At 47.7% G+C, this 21,954-nt stretch overlaps 2 long non-coding RNA genes across 4 annotated transcripts in view; one reads left to right on the forward strand and one right to left on the reverse strand.

Moving 5' to 3' along the window:
* Positions 1-4,726: 4,726 nt before the first annotated feature.
* LOC111092134 overlaps positions 4,727-21,954 on the forward strand; it is a 30,792-nt gene continuing 13,564 nt past the window's right edge. The window contains exons 1-2 of the long non-coding RNA XR_005377973.1: positions 4,727-4,931; positions 18,813-18,998. This is a non-coding gene — a long non-coding RNA (uncharacterized LOC111092134). The remainder of the gene's footprint in view (positions 4,932-18,812; positions 18,999-21,954) is intronic.
* Positions 11,755-15,158, reverse strand: LOC102152703. 3 transcript variants are annotated; one of them, XR_005377971.1, is made up of 6 exons: positions 14,959-15,158; positions 14,581-14,660; positions 14,125-14,369; positions 13,712-13,936; positions 13,138-13,163; positions 11,755-11,962 (listed from the first exon to the last, which is right to left on the reverse strand). It is a non-coding gene; the product is annotated as an uncharacterized LOC102152703 (long non-coding RNA). The 3 variants fall into 3 exon arrangements; XR_005377970.1 differs by lacking the exon at positions 13,712-13,936 and having other exon boundaries at positions 14,125-14,386; positions 14,959-15,142; XR_005377969.1 differs by lacking the exon at positions 13,712-13,936 and having other exon boundaries at positions 14,959-15,127.

A 21,954-nucleotide genomic window follows, 5' to 3' on the forward strand; every position in this document is an offset into this window, starting at 1 on the left:
ATGGAGATCCGAAGGAGTGTGGAGAATTAGGGAAGAGTCACTGTGGTTTTCCTTCTCGCTTGGGCACAGGAAGAGATGCCTATATTTACACAGAGACGGTCCTCTCACACAGGCTGAGCCCAGGATCCTGAATCCATTCAACCCACAAATATTTATCCAGCATCTACTACATGCAGGCATTGTTCTGGGCATTGGGGATGCAGCAGTGAACAAGATCACTCTGTGTCCTCAGGGTCCAAAGCCCAGCCAGGTATACAGTTTTTGTTAAATTAATGTACTGAATAAATGGATAGACAGAGGGCTGGCTGGACGGATGGATGAGTGGAGGAGACAAACAGTAAACACTCAGACAAATGAATAAACAAAGAAGCAATCAAGTACAACTTCCTCACTAGCTATGTGACCTTGCAGAGGTTATTTAACCTCTCTCTGTGCCCCCAGGATTGAAGTGGAGAACCAGCACAGAGTAGATGCTCTATACATGTTGCTGCTGCTATCATTGTAAGTCAAAGTGGTATTAAATAAATATATGACTTTTAAAAACCTGGCAAGTGGTGCACAGAAGCAAAGCAGGTGAGAGAGGGGTGGGGGGTGGAGAGGGAGAGGAGGAAACGACTTTGAATCAGGTAGTCTGGGAGGGCCTCTGAGTAGGTGGCGGTCAAGGCTGTCCTGGCCACATCCTGTGAGTATATCCTGGAATTAGTAGTGTTTGTAGCCCCATGCCCTGCAGCCTCACAGAGGCAGTTAATTATAAATACTTGCCTCTCGGGAGTGCAGGAAGGTGTCTTCTCTAATTAGAGTGTGAGTGTAAAGTGCTTTGAAATCTGAGGATAAAAGGGAAGAAGGGGTGAAGCTCTGGTCACAGGGCCAGGTTGCCCGCTGGGAACCCAGCTGCCACTGAACTCTGACCCTCTGGGGGCGGGAGGGGGGGGGAAGAAAGGGGGGGGTAGTGGGCAAGGGTGCTGGAGCCAGGAGTCAGGCTGGAGAGAGAACGCCCACACTCCAAGGGCTGGGCCCAGCATGTGACAGCTCCAGCGCTCAATCAGTGTCAGACGTTCCAGGCCTTTCCACCTTGTTGCTTTCATTGTTGTTACTACTTACTAGCTGGTTGACACTGGGTGAGTTCCTGCCCCTCTCTAAGCCGAGTTTTCTCTTCCTTAAAATGGAATGATCATAGCACAGCAGCGCTAGATGCAGGTAAAGCAGGTGGCACAGAGCACAAATAATAATACTTCTCTTGCCAGACACTTAGGAAGCTGCTGCCTTGCACCAGGCACTGCTTCAAACATTTTGTATGTGTTAACTTAATCCTCAAAAACATTATCCTCATTTTCCAGACGAAAACTTCAGGGTCGCCAGGGACAGCCAGGCACTGCCCAGCTCAGGGGGCACCAGTCACACAGACCATGATAAGAACAGCACCCCTGAAGCTCTGATGCGCAGAGAGGTTGAGTTACTTGCTCAAGGTCACACAGCTAATACATAGTACAACCGGGATTCCAGAACCTGGCTCCTAACCCTGAGTCGACAACATGAGCCCTCGTCAAAGTGGCTGTTGTCATGCTGGGTTTCTGGGATGCAGAGAAACTGGTTTTCCCTTTGCCCAACCAGACAGGCGTCAAGTCTCAATTGGTCTTTGTTTTCTCTCTACCCCAAAAGTCTGCATATTTCTGAGGATTTTTGATATTTTTATTGTTTTTGAATTTTACAAGAGCAATACATCTACGTTGTGGTTTGTTGCATGATCCAAGGGAACTTGTGAAAATGCCAGGACATCAAACCTCAGCCACTGGCACTGGGTGGGTCCCCCTTGGTAATCACATACTCAAGGCCTTCCCCTGACAGATGGGTTTAGGGAGGCAAAGGGACTAGCCCAAGGTCACACAGCCAGGAAGTGGTAGAGCTGGAATAGATCTACCAGGCTCCAACCCCTCTCTTCTTAATCCCCACATCTGTCATCTCAACCTGGTGGCCCATGAGCCAAATGTGGGGCCTGCAGACTTTGATTTGCCTACATGGCGTTTTCATAAAATTAGAATTTATCATCAGCATTTAAAGAGAGGGTTATTTCCAGGAATAATATTCAAAATATTTAACCAGACTGGCCTGGGCATCAGCTGCTCAGAGTCGCAGCCATGGATGTTGCAAGGAAAAGCAATAAAAAAAAAAAAAAATCAAAAGGTCTAGAGAAGGCAAAACTATGGAGACAATAAAATGATCAATGGTGGCTAAGGGTTAAAGGGGAGAGGGGGATGAACAGGCCGTGAAGCTACTCTGTATGGTACCACAGCGATAGATCCATGTCATTGTACATTGGTCCAACAGCAAGAGTGGCCCCTGACGTGAACGAGGGACTCTGGGTGATAATGACATGTCCAGGTGGGTCCATCGATTGTAAGAAATGTACCCTCTGACAGGGAATGTCGATGGGGGGGGGTGGCTGTGCACATGGGGTGGCAGGGGGTGTATGGGAACTTGGTACCTTCCACTCAATTTCTCTGTGAATGTAAAACTCTCTAAAAGGTGAAGTCGATCTAACACCATCAGAAGGTCTGGCTACCCTGCGCCCACACCTTCACGGGGCCACAGCGGGCTGCAGCCGAGCCCAGGGGCCCCCTTACACCAAGCGCGGGTGCTCCTGTCTGCCAGCCCCTGAGCCCGCCTGCCCTCCAGGTACCACCTGCAGGATCCCTGTGTGTGACTCAGGCATGAAGAGGATTCTTCAGAAGTTCTTGATGTGGAAAGAATGGGGCGGAAGCGTGAGAAGGAAAACGAGGAGGAAAGAGACCCAGTGACGGCTGCCTCTCTCAGACCCTGCTCATCACCTCCTTGGGCTAGAGGCTCTTGTGCGCTTTCCACGGGACAGAGTGAGCCACTCCTGATTCAGCGTTCTCTGTCCGGGCCTGCGGCGGGCGGGGACCCACTGTGGGACCTGGCCGTGTAGCAGCAGCGCTCTGCAGCCTGGCAGGCCGAGTCAAGGCTTGGCGGTTGGGAATGATGCCAACCTGCGCGTTTAGAAGAAAAATGGGCAGGACACGGGAAATCAGTAGGTGCCTTGCTCCTCCTAGGAACTTATCTCTAAGAGCATGCCCCTCCTGATAAATCAGATGGACCTTTTTTTTTATTTTAGTAGTTTACCTGTACCATCACTCATTCTTTTAACAAACACTGAGCACCAAGCATGTCCAAACAAGGCCTGGGAGTGGAGATAATTGGCCAATGGGGGGGGTGGGGGGTTATTCCACTGCCAAATGTTGTTTGTACCTGGTCACTATCCATCCCCCCGCCCCCCACCTTCTGGTAGCAGCACCCTGGTTTTCCTTTGGAGAACCACTCCTCCCCCACTATCACTCCGCGTGGCAAGAGGAAGTAGGCTATCTTCCCAACAAGAGCTGCAGACGGATCAGGCCTGGGCAATGAGCACACTGCATTCCCCAGCCTCAGAGATTGGTTCTGGGATGGGCCTGTGACCCAAATCCGGCCAACCAGAGCCAACCCCCAGACACGTGCTGGGGCTACACAGAAAAGTCTGCTTCTATCCAGAATGGGAGAACGGAAGCCTGGGGAATGCTGGGGACTATCTCTGCCACCCTATGGGGTGACCCTAACTGACACAAAAGAAAACAGCGCTGAGATTTGGAGAGATCACGATTCCTAAACAATAGGTAGACATTCGGATCCAGCCATTCCTGAAGCTGAACCCATCTCAAAACTTTTCATTTATGTAAACCAATGCATTCACATATACACTTTTCTCTCTCTCTCTCTCTTTTTTTTTTTTTCTTAAGCCACTTTTGAGTTTGGTTTGCTTCTGTCACTTTCAACCAAAAGACTCAGACTATATAAGTAGATAAATAGCTATTTCCGGACCAGAAAACAAATAGCTACAACAAAAACAGACCATGAGAAATTCATGGAGAGTGCCCTGGGGGTTATAAGGAGAGAAAACTAGAATTGGCTTCAGGGAAGACACAGCCTTTTGTTTTCTTCCCACAAAAAAAGTTTATGGTCCATCCGGAGTTTTGATATTCTAATAACGACGACCCTTTGCTGAATGGATTCCCAGGCATCAGGCCCCGCGGAGCCTGTCCCCGGCCTGTTCATCCACACACAGCACCGAGAAGCAGAGCCTGTTGTGCTCATTTTACATAAAACGGAGGCTCAGACAGGTGAAGTGACTTGCTCAAAGCCACCCAGCAAAATGACGAAGCGCCGACTCCAAAACCGAAGCTTTTCACCCCTCTGCTGCGATGCCTCATTTCCTTACGGCCGACATCCTGAGGTTTTGCCCCAAAATGTGTCACCAAAAGATGGCAAATGGGCATCTGAAGGCAAAAACGACGTCAGCAGGGAGACGTGCCACCCACAGCCTTTTCCAAGGAAGGCCCCGCTGCTCCGCCAGGGCCACAGGTCAGCAGACGGCTTCCAGCTCCAGGCCCGTGTCGGGGTCGGGATTCGAACTCAGGTCTCGTCCTCACATCTCACGCTGGAACCGGGAGGCCCATGGGTGGACGATGGCGGGGGCAGGATTTAGGGTTTGCTGCCCCGGAACCCCGTGGGCACCAGCCCCCCAACGGCCACTACCCCGTCCCTGTCACCTTTCCCGCTGGCGCCCACATCCTCCCTCTCCCAGCATCCCTTGCGGTGGAGGCGGCCATGTGATGGGTCATGTGACCCGCTCTGCCCAATGAGACGTGAGGGAAGCTCTCCGGAGGGCCTGGGAAAGCTTTCACTTCCGGGTTAAGGGGCGCGGGGGCCAATATGGCTGGCGCCGCCCGGCCGCCTCCTTCCTACGAGGAGAAGAACCGAAGCCTGTGACCCGAAGCCAAGAGGAGAAGCCGTGGCTGTTGCAGACACGCCAGCGAGAGCCCTCGTTTTCTTGAGCCACTAAACCAAGACCTACAACCGCCTCCCTCTGAGCTTTTCATTAGGTGAGGAAAGTAAACCTTTGCTTGCCTGAGCCAGCGTCTGCTGGATTTCCAGTTACTTGCAGCCAAATGCATTTCCGTCGGTCACAGCCATCCGGGCAGGGCTCGGGGTCAGCCCGCATCCCCGCAGCCGGCACGGAGAGCCTGTGGTCTGCGGCGGAGAGAAAGCTCGCCCGGGTCACATGGTGGAGTCACAAGTCCACTGACTCACCATCTGGTGCTCCTTCCGCTCATGCCGCTCCTCCCGCTCCTCCCGCTCTGTTGCCTTCCATTCAGGCCGCTATAGACATGACCAACAGCTGCTTTGTAAAGTAAACATAAGGCAGAGATGCCCTTGCTCTTGAATCCTTCCAGTCTCTTACATCAATAGCCCCCGGGCCACTGTCTCCGTGCCTTTGGACCCGGGACAGCTTCCCACTTCCTTTAAAAAGATGAGATGACCGAATGTAGAGTCTATGCTCTTGGAAAGGTGTGAGTCATGAATCATGGATCAGAAGGTTCACGGCTAGGAGTCTGCCAATCACACTGGCAGCCCAGGCCCCCAGGCTTCCACGGAGCTTGTTCTCTGAAGCACTGACTCATCCGCAGCTTGCGGTCAGCTCTGACGCTCAGATCATCTTCTGCTCTTCTTGTGCCCAGCTGGTGGCCTTTAATTAGGTGCTGCCAACTCTCTGCCTTTTGCTCGTGTTGCCTTTCCCCTGTTTTTAGAGGATCACATGAATCCTAAAGAAATGAGTAGATAATGTTAATAACAACAGCAAATTACTGTACTGAAGCACTTTCAATGAATTACATTTTTTTTCCTCAAAAATCGCTAAGTAATGTTACTTTTTTTTTTTTTTTTTTTAACGGACAAGAAAACACAGGCTTCGAAAAGTTAAGTCACTTGCCCAGGGTAACAGAGCTAGGAGGATCTGGTGAAACTGAGCTATGACCATGAGTGTACTCAACCCTGGAGTTTAGTTCTAAAGGGCAAAGCCAACTGGATCCATTAGGACAGTTTCAGACCCTTCACTACAGCAGTTCAGACTGTAATAACATTGTTTACCTAAAAGACCTATGGAAATTGGAGACTCGAGGGTGTACTTGCTATTTTAAAGTTGTCATAAAGGACTAAGGATCTTTGCACCCTCCTTCTACCCCCATTTCACACAGTAAGTCACCTAATGTCACAAGATGACTGCCACAGCTCACTCATCACCTCTTCACACACCAATGTCCAAAGCAGGAAGGAAAGGAAAGGAGGGTCTTTCTTCATTTTGCTCTTTTCTTATCGGAGAGGAAATTCTTTCCCAGAAGTCCCCAGCAGAGTTTCCCTTTGTCCAGAACTGGGTCGTATGACCACCCCTAGACCAATCTCAGGTCTCAGAGAATAGATCGGCCATGGTTGGCTTCAACCAAGTGTGGCTTACTTCCCAGCGCTGGGAAAAACCTTCCTCGGAGCTCTGTCAGCAGGAAGGAAGGGGGAAATGGCAGTTGGCAAGGTAACCCCCTGTGTCCGATACCCCAGCATTTAAAAATATTTAACACAGTCACTGCTCTTGGTTTGCAATTGTTGTAGGTGGTACATGGATAAAGTTGTGTGTGTATATGTGTTTAATTTTAGCATTTATTAAGTATTTATGAGCATTTGAAAAAATACGTATATGGCTAACTCGTCAGAATCATGAATTCATGGATATTATTTCTCCAGATGAAACAACTGTATTTAACTGTATTTTAAATATATATGTGAGGTAAAGAGAAATGCTAAGTAAATAATAGTTCATTTACTTCAAGATTTGGCAGTTATAAGGGTAGGAAACACTGTTCTATGTTATCCTGCTTGGCATTTTTTCCAGCTTCTCAGAGGCCTTCTGCCTTCAACCTCCCTCTTGAGGAAAATAAACACCCACAAAGATTTTTGCATCATCTGCAAATATGATTCAAATAAGCCTCTAGCTCAAATATAATCCAGGCTTCCTCCGCCGGGAAGGGCAGGCTTCTTGACTCCAATCCCTTCCTGGTATTTCACCTCTGCCTTACTGGGTTTACGGTTTTACTGGGTTAGCCCCTCCTGTTGTGAGCTGCTGCAAATCCTATTTCTGAAAGAACAAGATATAAATAATAAACAGATTGACCACCTGAGATTTCTTGTCTTTGTCAGAAATTGTCAAGTTTTCCCACAACATGAACTCGGTTCATTTAAAGGAGAATTCGAGGGTCCATGGTAAGAACAGGATAGATTTATTTATAGATAGATTTAATTTATAGATAAATTACAGCCCAGCAAGACAATGAGATATACAGGAGCCTTTGTTAAAAGGAATTAGGTGTATCAATTTGTACTGATATCAAGGGCCTTCCACGACCTACGGTTATATGAAAAAAGCAGACCAATACACACGGCATAAACCAAGAGTCAGAAACTTTTTCTAGAAACAGCCGCATTGTACATACTTTGGGCTTTGCAGGCCATACGGTCCGTGTTGCCGCTACTCAAGTAGGTCATCACAACCCAGAAGTAGCCGCAGATAGCGCATAAGCCCACGGACGGGACTGTGTGCCAATAAAACTTTATTTGTGAACACTGAGATTTTAATCTCATATAATTGTCCTGTGTCATAAAGTACTATTATTATTCTTTTGATTTGTTGCAACATTAAAAATGGAAGAAAATGTAAAAACTGTTCTTAGCTTGCAGGCTGTACAGAAGCAGACAGCGGGACAGATTTGGCCTGAGGACTGTCATGTCTACTGGTCCCTCATATAAACCTTTTTTGGTGCAAAAAGAAATGATAGAGAAATGCAGGAAAGGTAGAATGCTAGCTTGCATGACATATATGTGTATTGTGTATATGTGTTTGGAGGAAGAGAGAAGAGAGATGTGTTTGTATATCTAAGGACACACAAGAAACTGGCAACAGTTAAGTGCTTCTTAAGAGAGGATCTCAGAAAGGCCAGATGAAGGCTGAAAAGACCTCAGCCCTTTTCTATGGTTTGAATTTTTTTCCATGTGCCTGGTTACCTGTAAAAGCAGAAAGAATTTGCCAATCCCAAAAGGGATTCCTCTGCAGCAGCCAATGAGAATGAGGTGATCCAGATAGACACATACATAGGCCACCAGGGCACAACTCCAGGGGGCGCCACTCCGGGGTAGGGGTCACTCCTAGAATGGAGCCACCAGACTTCTGCAGAGCCCACCCTGTGTGGTGGCTCTGTTGGCAACAAAATTAACACCAAGAATTTGTACCAAGTAAAATTAATAAGCATATATTGTGGGAGTCGGGTTGGGGTGGAAGTTGTAGGAGGAGCAGTAAAATCTCTATTTCCGTTTCATGCTGTTCCTTATCTGGGCCACAGAAAAATTAATGTTCTGCCAATATTTACTTCTGATCTTTGCTCCAGAGTGGAGGAAAGATGCCCAGGCCCAGCATAAATATGAGGGTGGAATTGCGAGTTTTGAGAAGAGAAAGGAACTCACTCTGAAATAGGATCATCTCAAGAACCTAAATATGAAAATGCCATTTGTTTCACACACACACAAAACAACACTTCAAGGCCAAGTCTATTCATTCAGCACCCTATCTTGTAACTGCAGTCAGCTTCCCCAGAAATTTGGGGTCCTCTGAAACAAGCATTTTGACCTACCTGAGATGACAAAGGGCAGCCTCCCACCTAGGTAAGCAACAGATATAGCAATGGATTCAAAATCAAGAGATTTCACATAGGGATCCATGGGTGGCGCAGCAGTTTGGCGCCTGCCTTTGGCCCAGGGCGCGATCCTGGAGACCCGGGATCGAATCCCACATCAGGCTCCCGGTGTATGGAGCCTGCTTCTCTCTCTGCCTATGTCTCTGCCTCTCTCTCTCTCTCTGTGTGTGCCTATCATAAATAAATAAAAAAATTTAAAAAAAAGAGATTTCACATAAATATAGAAGTTTCTGGCTTCCCTTGAAACAGAGCTCAACTAACTGAGCCCACATCCCCCCACATGGAGACCTTAGGCTATAGCCAAGGGGTAGTTAGTTGTACCTTCCAGATGGGGCAAGGGCCCAATTTGCCACAATCCCCACCAGTCCCTGTCACCCTGCATCAGAGCTGCTTCATTGCTCCCTTTTTATTGATACTTCATTCACTGAACCTGTACTTACTGAGTACTTACTATGTGTCAGGCACTAGGGTTAAAGATATGAACAGAACAAAAATTCCCCCACTTAATGGAACTTCTATTCCAGAACAGACAGAAAGGGAAGACAGGCAGTGAATTAAACAAAAAAAGAAGAAACCAGGGCGTCTGGATGGCTCAGTTGGTTCAGTGTCCAACTCTTGGACTCTTGATTCTGGCTCAGATTGTGGGATCTTGAGGATCTTGGGGTTATGGGATCAAGCCCTGCCTTGGGTTCTACACTCAGCACAGAATCTGCTGGTCCCTCTCCCTCCCCCTGCTTGTGTGCACACACACTCTCTCTCTTTCTCAAATAAATAAATAAGCAAAATCTTTTTAAAAGGAAGAAGGAGACAAAAGACAAACAGTAGAGATAATGTGAAAGAGTGATAAATTCTATGGAGAAAAATAATGCAACCAAGGTGGAGAGGAGGTATTAGGCCAAGCAAGGCCTTACCAGGAGGGTGACATTTGAGCAAAGACCTGAAGCAGATGAGGAGGCAAGCCTCGAGGACTTCTGTGGGAAGCATGCTCTGGCAACGGAGAGTAGCAAGTGCAAAAGACTTCCTTGTGCATCTGAGGAGTCAGGAGGCCAGTGCACCCAGGCAGGAGGAGGAGAGGAGGAGAGGAGGCAAATGAGAGAGATGAAGTCAGGGAGGTGACAGGAATCTGATTCTTGAAGGGCCTCATAGGATCTTCAACTTTTACTCTCAGTGAGGTGGAGCCATGGAGGGTTCTGAGCAGAGGGACATGGTTGGACTTAGATTTTGACAGACTTCCCTGGCTGCATGAGGTGAATGGACTCTGTGTGTGCATGCGTGTGTGTGTGTGTGTGTGTGTGTGTGTGTGTGTGTGTGTAGAGGGCAGGGTGCAGGACAAGAACAGAAGCAGGGAGACCAGTGAGGATCTAATGCAATAGTCCAGGCACAAGATGTTGGAGGTGGGGAGAAGAAGGTGGATTCTGGACATACTGTATTTCCCGCTTGGCTCCTTTTGGCCTTTGTCAGAACTTCCCTCACTGACTCTGTTCCAGCCACATTGTCCTTGCACGATGCAGCCTTTAATCCCCTAAAGACCCTATGAGTTCATTTGATTATTAAATAGTCCCATTTTACAGAGGAGGAAACTGAGGCATAGGAAGATTGCTCCTGTACATATAGTATATTTTCTAAAGAGATTCATGTAAGTATCTCCCACCCCTCCTGATATTTTTCATTTCTTTTTAAATAGCTTTATTGTGATATAATTCACATACCACAAAATTCATCCTTGTAAAGTATACAGTCCAGCGGGTTTGGCATATTCACAGAGTTGTGCATCCATCACCATGATCTAATTTTAGAACATTGTCATCACCCCGAAAAGAAACCCTATGCCCCTTAGCAGTCCCTTCCCATTTCCCCCTCTCCGGACTCCAGCAACCATGAATTGACTTTCTGTGCCTATGGCTTTGCCTCTTGTAGACATTTCACATGATACGTGGTTTTCTGTGGCTGGCTTCTTCCACTTGGCGTGTCTTTGAGGCTCATCCATGTTGTGGCATGGATCAGTACCATTTTCCTTTTTATGGCTGAATAATACTCTGCTCTATGGACCTGCCACATTTTGGTTTTCCATTCATTTGTTTCTGTGTGATGTACATTTCCTTTCTCTTGCACGTGCACGCACACACGTGTGTGTATTCCTACAAATGGAATTGCCAAGTCATGTGGTAACTCCATGTTTAGCCTTTATTGAAAAATGCCAGACTGTTTTCCAGAGTGGCTGCACCAATGTAAAATCCCACTAGCAGTGTGTGACATTCCAGGCTCACCACAGCCTTCTCCAGCAGTTCTTACAAAGTGATCTTGACACTCCTCCCATTGAGTGGTGAGGTCTCTCCCTCCCTCCCTGTCCTTGCCCCCTTGAATTTCGGCGATCTTTATGACTGTATCAGCCGACAGAGTGCAATGGAAATGATCCAACGTGACTTCTGAGACCAGACCGTAACCATACCCTGCACTTCCATCCTGCTCTTTTGGAATGCTTGCCCTAGGAACCCAGCCGCCATGTTGTGAGGAAGCCCAAATTAGCCCAAGTGAAGAGGCCATGTGGAGAAGTCACATAGAGGGTGTCTGTCTTGGCCCAGGCAAGGAACTACCTGCCAGTCATACAAGTAAAGACTTCAGATGACGCCAGCGCTCAGCCACCAAGTCACCCCCAGCCTTCAAGTCTTCCCACTGAGACTCCAGACCTCCTGGAGGAGAGACAAGCCATCTCGCTGTGCCTTGTCTGAATTCCTTACCCACAGAATCTGAGACCTACAAATTCATGAGAATAGAATAATTTTTATGCTAACTAAGTTTTGGGGAGGGGCAAGGTCAGAATTCCATTCCCAATCTATCTGCCCTGGGGGCCACCCCTTTAACCACCTAAGGGCTGCTCTGCATCTCAGGCCTCGAAGAGGGAGTCAATGCCCCCTGCCCTGTACCCAGTGTCTGGTGACAGACATCCTCTTTCTCGGGCTGACCAGAAAGGTCTTTCGTGTGTCAGCTTGTTGCTGCCACCGTGCTTGTTATTCAAAACACAAGAATTTCTATTCATTGTAGAAAATACAGCATAAACAAATTAGGAAAAATAAAGTCCACCTGTCATCCTCACCATACAGGGAGAATCTTCATGAAACACTTGACTCGATGGTAGAATCATAACATACAGGCATTTAATTTACACGTCACCAGGTACGCGGAGCTAACACAGGGGGGTGGGATGGTAAGAGGAAGAGGGAGGGAGAAATAGTATGGGTGAGTCCAGCTGGCGAAGCCTGTCTTTTGCTCAGTGTGTTTCCAAACACAGGACAGCCCCTCCATCCACTGGCTAGTTTGATTTGCTTGGAGTTCATAGTACACTATGGTCAAGAGAAAAATTAACATATTTTCCAGGACCACTTTGACTCTACATAAAGAGACCTCCCCCACACCTCCCACCGAGAAATAGGGGATTGCTTTATATGTATTTCGTACCTGTTTTTTCCCTGTAAAGACGTACTTTGAATTGCTCCCTTTATTAGCTACTTTCTCCTGGCCTTTGTAAGGAAAGAAGCTTTGGGGGTTCACATGCTAACTTGGTCTGTCCTGGAGCACAGTAAAAGTCTACTGGAATACCATGAATCTCCCCCACTGTGATGTTGAGTGAAAGAAACCAGGCAGGAAAGAGCACATATTGTGTGATTCCCTTTACATAAAGTTCAAAAGCAATAAAATTAATATATGGGGTTAGAATGAAGTACAGTGGTCAACTGTGGGGGAGATTTACAGGGAAGGGACATGAAGGGGGCTTCTGGAATGCTCTGTTTCTTCATCTGGGTGCTGATTACATGAGTTTGTCAGCCTGGTGAGAATTCACTGTACGATGTGTGCACTTTTCTGTGCAATTTGGGGGAAAAAAACCCACCATGGTGTTCTCAGAATATAGGCTGTACTATGTGGAAATACATGCTTCATGTTTTTGCCACGTGAAGACATATGTGAATGGTTAGAGGACTGGATATGGAGTTGGGAAAGCCCAGTCTGAATTCTGATTCAGCCACTGTTAAACATGTCAGCTTGGGCCAATTACCTAACCACTCTGAGCCTTGGTTCCTTCTTCCGGATGTCTTACCATGCCCACAAGGCCCACAGGCTCAGCCTCTGGCTAACCCCCCAACTGGATCCCCCAACTCTCTCTTGTTCTCTTTCTCTAAGCTCCGGTTACATTGGCCATCATTCTGTTCCTCCCACAAGCAAAGCTTAGGGTAATCTCAGGGCCTTTGCACTGGAATTACCCTCTCCCTGATTCTCCTGTGAATGATTCCTTTTTCTCCTTCCTGTCTCAGTTCAAACATCACCTTCTCAGAGAGCCCCCACTGACCATTCCTCACACCAGCCATCCTCAACTTCATTCCCTGGGCTCATTTTCTTCTCAGTTTTTCTAATGATCTGAAATTGTCATATATGTTCCTTGTGTGGCTATTTGATCTACTTGTTATTTGTTCAGTACTCCCTCTAAACCCATCGACTCCAAAAGATCAGTTATCTTGATTACCTTCGTCTTCGCTATATCCTCGTCACCTAAAACAATAAATATTCGTTGAATTAATTAGTCATTCTACACAGTGATCTGATTCTACTTTTATAGAACCCTCAAGAGGTTCAATGAGATGGTGTTTTGAAAGCAGTCAGGTTTATAAAACACCAGAGAACTTTGAAAGCTTTGTTTGAATGTGGTCACCACCACTGAGAGAATCTAAATAGGCTTAGGTTTCCCCTTGAGCTAGACCTTCAATAAACTGATCTGTGCTGAAAGTCTCTATGCCTTCTGCAAACATTCTTCCCTCCATCTTTTGTGTTACTGGCCATTCGCCTAGAACAAAATCACTAATGCTCTTATTCAATTTATTTATGTACATACTATTACGTTGACATGGTATAAAGTAATTCAAAAGGCACAAAGAGTGGATAATGAGAAGTCTGTCTCCCTCTGACTCCTGCCCCGGAGGCAGCTAACACTTCCAGATACCCAGTGAACGCTTCTAGAAATTTCCTCTACATAAACAGGCATGCAGAGATATACATGCCCACCTTTTCTGTTTATACGAAAAAGATCTGATTATACACACCACGGAATAGCTTTGCTTTTTCTTTTTTCCACTCTACAACCTCTTTCCACGTCACTGCCTGTGAAGTGGTCTGTTCTTTCTGAAGGCTGCACGCACTTCATTATTTATTGATCCGTTTTCCTGAGGGCAGCGGGCAGCTCTGCTCGGGGCCACCAGGGGCCACCAGGCTCCAGCGGGTGTCCTGGCGCATATGCATCTCTGGGCCCGAGTGGCGCCCTTTGCGGCCTGTTAAGAAGGAAGGAGCCCTTCCTCAACCTCATCTCCTCCCCCCTGCAAACTCCCTCCCCACTATTTGTGTTTGGCCTTTTAAAGACTTTTTCAAAATTGACTTTGGCTTCTTGGCCTGAACTCTGAAGTGTTTGAGCTGATAAGATAGCGCGCTTGGCTGAGGGGGGACGGGAATAAATACTTACCTTGGAGGCCCTCAGCCTGCGCAGGAAGGGGCCGCGGCCCCCGGAGTCTCTCCCCACCTCCAGCGGCGGGTGGCGTGGACAGGAGGAGGGCAAAGCCATGCCGGGTGCCAGGAAGGCTGGGGAAGGGGCAGGGGAGGGGTGGGGAGGTGTCTGCACACCGGCCTGCCCCTCACCCCTTCCCTGCGGCCTTCGAGAACAGCGTTGAGAGGGCCCAGCGAGGGTTGGCTCATTCTCCAGGGCATCTCCTAAACCAAACAAGACACTGTGGGCAAGTTAGAGCAGAGTCTTGGCATACCTCAAGACCCAGGCACATCCTAAAGAGGCCTTGCACCCTCAGGGGCCTGAGAGGACCACAGAAGGGGCCCTGTCTCCCCTGCCAGGGCAGACAACATGGGCACAGTCTTGACCCAGCATCACCCCATGCTGTGCACCATTATCTCATTCCAAGCATCTCACCTGCCCAGCATAGATCTTGGTCCTGGGTCACAGAAGTGAATACATCACTCCAGGTTCCGCCTTCCAGAACTTTCTTCAATCTAGAACAACAGACAGGCGACATACAGGCAAGAAGTGCCCAGGATGCTGGGCACTGCCATGGGGGACAGACTGGCTGTGGGGGGCCAGAGCAAGTGGGGGAAGGCCTCCCAGTCATGCCATATTCCAGCTTCACACCCCTCTAGGGCTCCCTGGCGTTCCCAGGGCCCATAATTCCCGCATGATCTAGCCCTGCCCACCTCTCCAACCAGTTTCAGTGCGATCAGCTTGTCAACCTTCCATGCCCGCTCCTACCTCAGATCCTCAGCTCCCTCTACCTGCAGCGCCCTCACCTCCTACCTCCTCAGCCAGAATGTTATCTCCTCCAGGAAGACTTCCCTGATGCACCTGCATGGATCTGGAGCCTCCTCAGAGCTGTCACATGTTCCCGTACATTCCCTGTTCCAGCTCAGATCACTCTGGACTGGGGTCACCTATTTGTGGTTGACAAAGTAGTCCAGCATGACCAAAGTCTAGGTTCTGTGACCTGTCCACCTGAATGCAAATGCTGGCTGCCACTCTCAGCTGTGCCATGCTGGGCCACAGTTTTCTCATCTGGAAAAATGGGCATGATGGTAAGGCGTACCTCATAGGGTTGTTGTGAGGAAGAAGGGACTTAATGCAAGTGATGAGGATGGTGTCTGGCACAGTTCGCACCCAGTAAAGGTCGGCTCTATCATTACACTGTCTCTCCACAGACCATAGTAGATGCTCACTTAACATTTGCTGCATAAATGAATGCAGTCCTTCAAATATGTTTATGAAGATGAGCAATGGGGGAAAATACTTGTGATATAATGGAAAAGTTTTTAAAAACACAACACTAAATAGTTGAGCAGTATGATTTATGACTATGCAAACACACACACACACATACACACACACACACACTGGCTTAGGAGAGAGAAAAAAACCAGAATGTTCAGTGTGGTTGAATTGGAAGGATAGGACAAAGAATAATTTTTCTTCTTTCTCGTTTGATGTGTTTTTTTTCCAATCTTCTTTAATAAGCATGTTTTCAATTTAAATGAGAAAAAATAACAACAAATCCGGAGAAGAGGGAGCCCGCAAGCCCTTTCTGTTCCATACAGTTTTCCCACAAACTGGGGCGGGGCAGGGTGGGGCGGGGCGGGGCGGTCCGAGAAAGAGCTGCCCTTTAGAAGTGAAGCAAGAGCGGGAAAACCAGCGCCTTCAGGGTGGCGAGGGTGTCAGCCGACCAGGAGGAAGTTGTGCAGAATAATGACAAAGCAACCCCTCTCCCGACATGGGACATGGTGGGACATTCTGGACACCACTATCCCCACAAAGCCTCCCTACATCGGGCAACCACCCTGCCGACCACCACCCTGCAGCTTCACATGTTGCACATCACTGCCTGTAAAGGGCTTGCTGTGTGCCCCCCTCCACATGCATTGCCTAACCTAACCTAACCTAGTCCTGACACCCGCCTGTGAGCAAGTGGTAGGTACTGCTATTAGTTGCATTCCACAGAGGGAGAAACTGAGGCTCAAAAGATTTAACACTTTGCCCAAGGTTGCCCTACTGGTAGAGTCTGAGTTTAACACCATTTGGTTCCATCCTTGTCTATATTGGCTTCCTTCTCATTTTTACTAAGAAAGAGATGATGAGTTTTTGGAGGAAAGGAATTGGGTCACCGTTTTCACTATGTCCCCAAGGCCTGGCCTAGGGTCTAGCACACAATGAGGGCCTAATGGTAATGGTTGAGTAAATGAACTAACAAACCTGCGGGTGACAGATGGATGCATGGATGGATGGGTAGATGGATAAATGGATGGGTGGGTGAGGTGGGTAGGTGAAATGCATGAATGAAAGGATGGATGGATGATGGATGAATGGTAGATGGATAGGTGGACGGATGGATGGATGGATGGATGAGTGGATGGGTGGAAGTGCATGCATGGAATGAATGTATGACTGAATATGAAAAAGGATTAATTACATAAATGATAATGAAAGGCAGGGGACTCTAAGAGAATGAAAGTACTTTGAATATGGCCTTCAGAAAGGTTGCAATTGGCAGCTCTCGGGCCAAATCAGGCTTCAGACATGTTTTGTCTGGCTGTTACAGGGGTTTAAGTATTTTAAATTAATTGCCATTATATAAAAATTAGAAAAGTTCATGTTAGAAATCTAGATTTCTGGCTTCCTTTAAAAAATCAGGCCAGTGCATGTACTAGGAAACCAAGTACCAGGACTGATGGGGCTGCACCCTCTGGGACACCTCAGCCCCCTTACTCTCCAATGCATCCCTGATGTTGAGGTTGGGTGTCAGCTGCCAGGTATCATTACAATTTGTGCTGGTGTTTTTCTCATAGTACGATCACAAGGAGAATGAAAAATCTCTTGTATGTAAGTCTCCATCAAAAGTGGGAAAATGAAAATAGGTAAAGAAGAAACAAGGATAAGAGGTCTTTCTTTGTGAAAGTACAGGATATTCCTGCAAATCTGACCCATGAGCAATGCATTAGAAAGTACAGTGGTTCAGGGCACAGAGGCCAGAGACAGACGACATGGATTCAAGCCCTGGTTCCAGTATCTACTGGTTGTGTGGCCTAGGGCAAGTCACTAAATCTCTCTGGGCCTCAGTTTCCTCCTCCACAAAGCAGAGATGGTATCAGTCCCCACCTTCCAGGACATTAATAAGTTCCTACATGTCAGCTCTCTGCACGGGAACTATTCTTACCGGCTTCGGTCACTGGTGTGACCTGCTTGGGCCCCGTGGGTCCGCAGCAGGGGTTTACAACCAAGGGCCATTTGGCAATGTCTAGATTTGGCAATATCTAGAGATATTTTGGTCTGTCACAACTTGAGGGTAGGTGCCACCATTATGTGGCCTCTAGTAGGTAGAGGCCAGGGATGCTGTTAAACATCCTCCAACACACAGGACAGACCCCCCACAGCAAAGGATTATTATGCAGGATTTCTGGTCAACAGGAATCCAAACTCCCAGAGGGGCTGAGTTGAGGCCAGACATGTGGGAGGCCCTGGGGCTGCCAGCCCTGGTTCCCTCGAGGGAGATCAAGGCTGAGGACACTGCCTTGGGGGTGGCAGGAGACATTCCCTCTGGCTCTGAGCCATCCCAGCTTCCAGGACTGTCCCATTCCAGGATGCCTGGACCCAGCCTGTTCCCAGCACCACACGCACTAACCAAGTGATGTGTCCCTGGCGCCTCCCGGTGGCCTTGTCCCTAAACTGCATGATACTCCCCTGCCCGGAACTGTGGGAGGGAGGATGGACACTTGTCCCAGAGCCACCTTCCTCAAGGCTGGTTGAGGATGTAGGGATTGAAGGAAATGGAAGGTGGCAGACAAGGCCCAGGAGACAAACTGACATGGATTTGAACCTTAGCTCCTCCACAGACCAGCAGGGAGACCTTAGACAAATCCCACACCCCTTATGGACCTCAGGTCCCCATCTGTAAGTCAGGAATGATGTTACTTCACCACGGAAGATTAAAATTAAGTAACAGACATAAATAGATGGTGCATACTGGATGCTTTGTAATCCTCCTCTCCGACACTTGTGTTCACATAAATCCGTAGTCTTTTATGTTCGGTGAGCTTCCAATGCACCCAGGGTGAAATGTAAAGAAGTATCAAATAATTGTGTTGCCATGGCGTATTTACTGATATGGAAAGGGATCCACAATATATTGTCAGATAACCACAGGCCTCAAAAACATTGTGCACAGTGGGATCCCCTTTCAGTGTGATAAATCTACATTTGTAACCTATAGGGAAACAAAGACCTCAATTTTCTTAGTGTATAAAGAGCTCTTGCAGATGAATAAAGACAGAAAGACAGGCAAAGGACATGAATGCTTTGCTACCAGAGAATAAATACAAATGGCCTTTAGATATATTTTTAAATTTTGAATTGAACATAAAAGGAAAGACCGTGCAGATTAGAACTTCGTGAATACCTTCATCCCCATCTGCAAGGCAAAGATGAAGAAGTCTGATAATCGTTGGCCTTGGCTAGAGTGTGGGGAAACCAGTGCTCACGTAGGTTGCTGATCTGAATGTCAATTGGTAGGTATGATCTTAGTAAGCATTTAGACAATAAGTGTCAAAATTTTAAAATGCACTTGCCCTATGACTGGGTTGATCAGTGACTAAGGATTTATCTTGCAGAAATAGATCCACATACATGGAAAGGCTCCTGTGAAAGGAATACTAATTGCCGCATTGTTTGCCTCAGCAAGAGACTGGAATCGCCAACATGACTATCACCAGGGGCTGGTTAGATAAATGATTATATTCAGACAATGGGATATGTGAAGAATGCTCTCCTACTGCTGATCTGGAAAGATCTCCAAGGTATATTGTTAAGTTTAAAAAAAAAAAAAGAAAGAAAACTAGTGCAGAACAGGGTGTGTCGTATGCTTCTATTTAAAGAAACAACTACAAGAATCCATGTACCTATTTGCTTATCTACATTCTGTAAATCTCTGTAATGATCCCCAAGAAACAAAACCAGGATGGCTTCTGGGGAGGGAGCTTGGAGTTTTGGAGCTGGGGAACAGGAAGGCTGGGGACTAGAAGGAGATTATCCACTTTAAATCTTCCAGTACCCTTTAAATTATTTCTCATGTGAATATTTTTTAAATTTATTTTTAAACATGTTTAATGCATTGATTGGTGAGAGAAAGAGAGAAATGTCTGGAAGGATGTGCTTCAAAGTGTCAGCAGCGTTTATCTCTGGGTGGCTGATGTGAGCTAGGAGTGACGTTTCTTTTCTCCTTTTTACTCAGATGGCTTTATGATGTTTAAAAATTTAAAAATTCTTCTAAAAGTTTAAAAATTCTTTAAAAGTAGATCCTCAGTGGGTTAGGGGTTTTTTGATTGGTTTTTTGGGTTTTGTTTTGTTTTTCGTTTTGGTAGTAGTCAGAGGAAAACTAACTTCTACATCAAACAACAACAAAACCCCCCCAAAACATGCAAGTCCCTGAATAGTCAGATGGTTTTCATTGCCAAAAACATGATGGAGTCTGAGGTCTGCTGGTTGGAAACACAGTCCATGAGAAAGTGAGAATGAATACAGCCCCTCCTACCATGCACTTGCTAGGCATCAACACCCTAAGCTTCTAACCCAGATCTGGGTTCAAATCAAGTTGCCTTGGGCCCCTGCCTAGCTGAGCACGTGTTCCAACTCTCTCCGCCTGCGCTCCCTGCGATCTGAGATGGGAAGACCATAAGGGTGCCAGCAGGCTTGTGGGAGCTGATGCCCGGCAAGCTCTTAGCTCGGGGTGTACACAGAGCGGGACCCAGTTCTTTCTCCACGCGCGACAGGCACACACGGAACAGGAAGGAATTCTGCACACGCAAGAGCGACAGGAGGGAGGTCGGGATGGGGGGGCCCTCCCGACCCCGGGATCAGTTTGCCCCCTGCTCCATCGAGTCCCCAGCACATCGCCCCGCACCGCCGGGCCGTCTTCCCACGGTTTGGACAGAGTGACACCAAGTGGCCAACCCTGAAACTACACGTCAGGCCGCCGGTACTGCAGGCGCCTGGGAGCCACAGGTCCTGGTCCACTCCAGCTGCGGCCTTGAGGCCTTGAGCGAGGGCTGAGCCTCTCGGGATCCCAGTTTTCTCAGCTGGAAAAGGGAGATGATGCTGCCCACCTGGCAGAGCGCAGGTGAGGATTAAGTGAGGTAACCCACGGAAATCGTCTCCAGGCCCGTTAGGTTGCACAATTTCAGGTGGGGCCGGGGGTGGGAGGCCATACATGAAATTGTGCAACACAGCAAGCGCACCCCCCGACACACACACACACACAAGCGCGTGGCTTTCATTATCATCCCTCCCTCGAGCCGTGTGTCTCCTTCAACCCCCCCTCCCCCCGGGTTATTCTAAAGTAGAGTCTTACAAAGTGTGGACCAAGTAGGAACCATGCTTCACGGGAGGATTTTAATGGGTATATTTTCTTTCCATCTTTCTGGTTATCTCGAGGCAACGGTGTCCCATTGATGCTGCTGGGTCTTTAATGACTTTCTAGGGCTTGCCCATCTCCCTTTCTAAGGAAAGGAGAGCAAGCCTTAGAGCCTTCAGATGGCAAGGTTATTTGGCCACAATTTAATAAAGTAAATGTTTTCATAATATTTATTTTCTTGTGGCCACCTTCTACTGAGGGCAAGTGTTGTTGGTTTTCCATTTATAATAGATGCGGTAGATTGTATTATTGTCAATAGTTATTAGTTCTTCCTACCAGCAGTTCCCTGGTGACTCTCCCTGACTTCAGGTTTGGCTGTGTGACATCCTTTGACCGACAGAATGGGAGTTGAGCTTCCAAGCAGAAGCTCTGACAGCCAGCCATGTGGGGATGGGTCAGGGATGGGCTGGCTGCTGCCGCCACCGAATCCCAGGGTAAAGAGGACACATGCACCAGAGCTGCAGCCCAGCTGCCCCCAACTTGCAACCAATGTGAAACATGCATGAGAAATAAACCTGTGTTTTTAACAGCCCAGGGAGATTGGGCGGGGCGGGGGGGGGGGGGGGTATTGCAGCTGACCCTTACCTGAGTTGATGATTCAGTAGAGTTAAAATGTTTCCATTGAAACTAAACACACTTAGGTAAAATTAATGTGCTCATTTAAAGAAAAACATTCAGTAGACAAGGTGCAGGCAGCAGGGGACATACACGATGCAGATGGCTCATTTCAGAGGCTTCCCCCAAGGCACCTCCCAACTGACATTTCAAACCCCCATCTGCCTCCCACTATGTAGCCAGAGTGAGTTTTCTGAAGTGCAGATCTCTTCAGTTTCCTCTCCTGCTCTCACTTCTTCGATGGGTCCCTTGTGGGTCCCAGATAAGTCTTCGATCTTCGTCCTGACCCACCAGGCCTGTCATAGTCAGCTCCTTCTTCTCTTGACCTCTTGCACTCCCTGCTCTAGCCACAATGATTTCTGTTACTCTTCAAACACAGCTCCTGCCTGAGGGACTTCCCACTTGCCATTCTCTCCACCTGTGATGCCCTTCCTGGAGATAGAAACATGGTAGTTTGCACACTTGCACACTCCCCAAGGTGTCTGCTTAAATAGTACTTACTCAAGGAGTTCTTCCCAGAACATCCCATATAAAATAGCAGTTCTTCATTCTCCTGTCCCCTCATCCTGCATTTTTTTCCTCATCACCTATTACCCTCGAACATATTACTGCTTTTTTTTTTAAGATTTTGTTTATTTATTCATAAGAGACACACAGAGAGAGGCAGAGACATAGGCAGAGGGATAAGCAGGCTCCCTGTGGGGAGCCCTGTGTGGGACTGGATCCCA

Source organism: Canis lupus, chromosome 24, assembly GCF_011100685.1.
Source record: "Canis lupus familiaris isolate Mischka breed German Shepherd chromosome 24, alternate assembly UU_Cfam_GSD_1.0, whole genome shotgun sequence".
NCBI classification, from domain to species: domain Eukaryota; kingdom Metazoa; phylum Chordata; class Mammalia; order Carnivora; family Canidae; genus Canis; species Canis lupus.